Consider the following 4895-nt stretch of genomic DNA (forward strand, 5'->3'; position numbering starts at 1 on the left):
AAAATTGCCATAAGTGTTCTGCATTTGATTTCCAAAACTTCCAGGTAGTAGCTGGAGATCTGCTATTACAACTGATCAACAGCCGATAGAGATCAGTTCACCTGGAGAAAATGGCTGCTTTGGCAATTGGACTCTATGGCACTGAAGTTCCTCCCCTCCCCAAACCCCGCCCTCCTCAGGCTCCACCTCAAAAACCTCCCGCCAGTGGCGAAGAGGGACCTGGCAACCCTAACCACAATTAGGGTTGCCAGCTCCGAGTTAGGAAATACCTGGAGATTTTGGGGGCGGAGCCTGAGGAGGGCAGGGTTTGGGGAGGGGAGGGACTTCAATGCCATAGAGTCCAATTGCCAAAGTGGAACTGATCTCTATCAGCTGGAGATCAGTTGTAATAGCAGGAGATCTCCAGCTAGTACCTGGAAGTTGGCAATCCTAACCACAATGCTGTGGGAAAGTGGGAAAAGCCCTCTGCTTTCTAGTAGCATCACACCTGGGGCAAATAACCTCTGTGGAAAAGATCTACATTGTACAAATAAGTCAGATCCACAAGATCAAACAGACAAAAAAGATGTTTAAAATTGTAATATTTAGATACCTGTGGGTGAACATTTTAACCTTCTAGGGCACTCTACTGCTTCCTGCTTGTCAAAGGGAGAATCCATTGTGTAGCTGCTAAATTAGGATCCAGTCAGTGAGTTCAGTACTATCTCTCCTCCAGGTTTGCATAAGGATTTGGGAATTCTCCCTCACTAGATTCAAATAAATTAGCAAAAGCCACTCTTTACAGATGTTAATAGTCAGACAAATCTCTACATGGTTTCCTACTTTTCTAATAGGACCAGTTTATCATGTTTCACCCTGAACTACTTTCCTGGATTAGGTTTGAGGTTAATCCTACTTTGCCTCTTTGTCAACAGTTAAGTGTGGTCCTCAATCAATGAATGCATTGATTGCATCTTTTGATTGCTTCTTGTTTTAAACCAGCTTCTCTTTGCTTGTACCATTTCCCTCCCATCTTTGTTGTTTGCAGCTTTAAGTATAATGTAAATGCATCTGCCTCAGGCAATGGCAAACCACCTCTGTTCACCTCTTGCAGGAATACAGCTGAACATCAAGAAGACAAAAGTAATGACTATTGGAGAATTACACAACTGTAAGGTTGACAATGAAGATGAATTTTTAAAAAGATTTTCTGTTCCTTGGCTCCATCATCAACCCAAAGGGAGACTGCAGCCAAGAAATCAGAAGGAGATTGAGACTGGGAAGGGCAGCCATGAAGGAGCTAGAAAATATTCTGAAGTGTAGGGATGTATCACTGGCAACCTAGATAATTCATACCATAGTATTCCCCATTACTATATATGGGTGTGAAAGTTGGACAATGAGGAATGCTGACAGGAAGAAAATTGATTAATTTGAAATATGTTGGAGGAGAGTTTTGTGGATACCAAGGACCACCAAGAAGACAAATCAGTGGGTTCTAGATCAAATCAAGCCTGAATTTTCCTTAGAAGCTAAAATGACTAAATTGAGGCTATTGTACTTTGGTCACAATGTGAGCAAACAAAGTCACTGCAAAAGACAATAATGCTTGGAAAAGTTAGAGGCAGCAGGAAAAGAAGAAAACCCAATATGAGATGGATTAACTCAGTCAAGGAAGCCATGGCCCTTAGCCTGCAAGACCTGAGCAAGGCAGGAGGCTGAACTAGGTTCCCTGTTCCCAGTTCGTTCCGTTCCTTATTTGTATTTCCTAGTTCCTTAATAGGGTTGCCAGGTCCCTCTTCGCCACCAGCAGGAGATTTTTGGGACGGGGCCTGAGGAGGGCAGGGTTTGGGGAGGAGAGGGACTTCAATGCCATAGAGTCCAATTGCCAAAGCAGCCATTTTCTCCAGGGGAACTGCTCTCTATCCTCTGGAGATCAGTTGTAATAGCAGGAGATCTCCAGCTAGTACCTGGCAGTTGGCAACCCTATTCCTAAATTATATTGAGGACAATTTAAAAGCTCAGCACCCCAAAAGAAAGTTTAAACCACCACATATCATACACCCCCCAATTCAGGGGACTGTGCCCTCTAAGGGGACAAATGCTGGTTCCTGGTCCAAAGTCCAGTTCTTGTGCCAGCTGCTCCCAAGTGGGGTGCCCCCAGGACAAATGCACATACAGACACTGGGGCCCATGTCCCCTTGGAGGGCAGAGTTCCCCAAATGTGGGGGTGTATGACATGTGGGGGTATATGACAAAATAAGGTCCAAACCTTATTTTGGTGCACAGAGCTTTTAAATTGTCCTCAATATTTGTGGTTAGATTCAGGAACTAGGAAAAGCGAATAAGGAACTGGGAACGAGGAACGAACTGGGAACTAACTTCAGCCTCCTGGCTGCAGGTGTGATTCTTATGGATATGTTATTCTAAAATGACTTAGTTTAGATTACAGTGGAAGTGAGCTTTCTTCTCATGTTCTAGAAGTGTTTTGTTTTTATTATCGTGATTTAAAACAATAACAATTTAAAACAATACTGTTTTAAATAATATTATTAAAACCAGTTTTCTATTGCATGCTTTGCTGTGGTCTTTTTCTTCAGCATGTAGTGTACCCCTAGGGTCGCCACCTGCAGGCTGGGAAATTCCTGGATATTTGGGGGTGGAGCCTGAGGAGGGTGGGATTTGGAGAGGGGAGGGACTTCAATGCCACAGAGTCCAATTGCCAAAGGCCACTTTCTCCAGGTGATCTGATCTCTATCAGCTGGAGATAGTTGTAATAGCAGGAGATCTCCAGCCACCACCTGGAGTTTGGCAAACCTGTGTACCCTACCTCTTTGTATGCTGTGTAAGTTGCAGGGGTGGGGACATGGCATTGGCGTTGCATGGTGAAGGTCCCCGGTTCAATCCCTGGAATCTCCAGTTCAAAGGATCAGATGGGAGGTGAAATGAGAATGTGGCACAAGGTTAAACCAGTCCAGTGTATAATTTTTTTCTTTTTATTTTCTTTTAATACTATTTGTATTTTATATTTCTTTTTTTTCCTTTGTATTTTTTCTTTTTATATTGTATGTTTGGTTAAAAATTTAATAAAAATTATATTAAAAAAAAACCCAGTCCAGTGTGTGCTATGTATCAGCAAACACACACATTTATTTGTGTAAGGAATTTTTATGCCCTCTCCAGAGTCCTGCTCAAGATGGTTTACAATTAAAATAATAACTCATCAATATAAAAACAAGTTATTGAAAGAAGCCCAGAGGCATGATATAAAACTATCCATAAAACGGCTGGAAGGATAAAACCGCTAATGATTAGCCTGGGTAATAAGAAATGTTTTGGCCTGGCACATAAAAGACATTAACGTAGGCACCATGCTTAGGAAATTGCTGGATATTTGGTTGTAGTGCAGAGTTCAGGCAGGAGAAGGAGCTCAGCAGGGACAGAAAAAAGGCAAGGAGGAGACTTGATAGAGGTTTATAAAATGGTGCATGGCATGGAGTCGACGGAGAAGCTGTTCTTGTTTTCTCATAATGCTAGAAGCCTGGGTCATCCACTGAAGTTGGATGGGAGATTCCAGACAGACAAAAAGAAGAATGAGTGTCTAGTTAATTTGTGGAACTTTCTGCCACAGGATGTGGTTATGGCAGGCAATTTGGAAGACCTTAAAACGGGAGTGGACAAATTAATGAATGAGCAGACTAATAATGGCTACTAACCAAGATGGATATCTGCTTCCTGTAGTACCAGAGGTAGTATGCCTTCCAAAGTGGCCACTTTCTCCAAGGGAATTGATGATCTGTCACCTGGAGATCAGTTGTAATCCCAAGAGATCTCCAGCCACCACTTGGAGGTTGGCAACACTACATGGCACCAAGGGAAACATTGGCAGGGATAAAAAACAAACAACTGCCATAGCTGTTGGGAAGAAAAGAAAAAGGGTGGCTCTTGTTTTGCCATGGCAAGTTGCATTGCAGGTAAAAACCTCAATAGGTGTGGTTTCCTCTCACATGGGAATGCAGTGTTGACAAAATTACAGGGTTTGGAAATTTGCATTTCTGCCTTTCACACACGTGTTCAAAATGCAGAAAACTGGTGAGGTGAGATGTGGAACTAGTTGTTTTGGAAACTCTCATTTTCTAGTAGCAGGTTAAGAACAACATGGCGCCTTCGGAACGGAGGCGCAGGCAGAAGCTCGCCCTCAAGTGCCCAATCACAAATAAGCGTTGGCTGTTTCTGGGCAGACTAGCGCCGTATTCGTTGCGATTGGTGAGTTTTAGCCAATTACAAAAAAACCCAAAGGACTGCCTTGTTACTGCCCTCGGGGGCGTTTGCTACCAGCCTAAAATCTATTGTGCACATAGGCCGCAGCGGCAGAAACCAGAGAACGCATGCGCAGAGCCCACGCAGGCGTATAAACGCTGCGGCCAGAGCCTATCTCTTTTGCGCCCTGGGGGAGGGGTGGTGTTTTTTTAAAAAAAAGGGGAGCGCCAACGCACGCTGAAGTACAACTCCTCAGAACACGCACGCGCAATTCCCCTCTAGTTCTCAAAACGCATGCACCGCGGTCTTGCGCGTCAGGGGGCCCGCGCCTGCGCGACGCGGCCTCTCCTCCCAACCGCCGTTCCCTGTCCGCCTGCGCACCAGCCGGCGCCTGCGCGGTAGAGTCGAGGCCCGCTCCCCGGCGCAGGCGCACTTTGCTGGGCGCGCGCGCGCGGCTGGGTCTGTACGGGAGGAGGCCGCCGCCGCTGAGGCGGGCGAGCGCGAGGGGGGGGGAAACGAGGAGAGCGCGAAACTGCGCAGGCGCAGTGCTGTCGGCGAGAGAGCGAGCCGGATAAGCGCCTTTCTTGCCGATTAGATTTCCCCCCCTCTCTCTCCTCGCTCTCTTTTTCCTCCTCCTCCTCCTCCTCCCTCCCCCC

The sequence above is a fragment of the Euleptes europaea genome, chromosome 7 (assembly GCF_029931775.1).
Source record: "Euleptes europaea isolate rEulEur1 chromosome 7, rEulEur1.hap1, whole genome shotgun sequence".
Lineage (NCBI taxonomy): Eukaryota > Metazoa > Chordata > Lepidosauria > Squamata > Sphaerodactylidae > Euleptes > Euleptes europaea.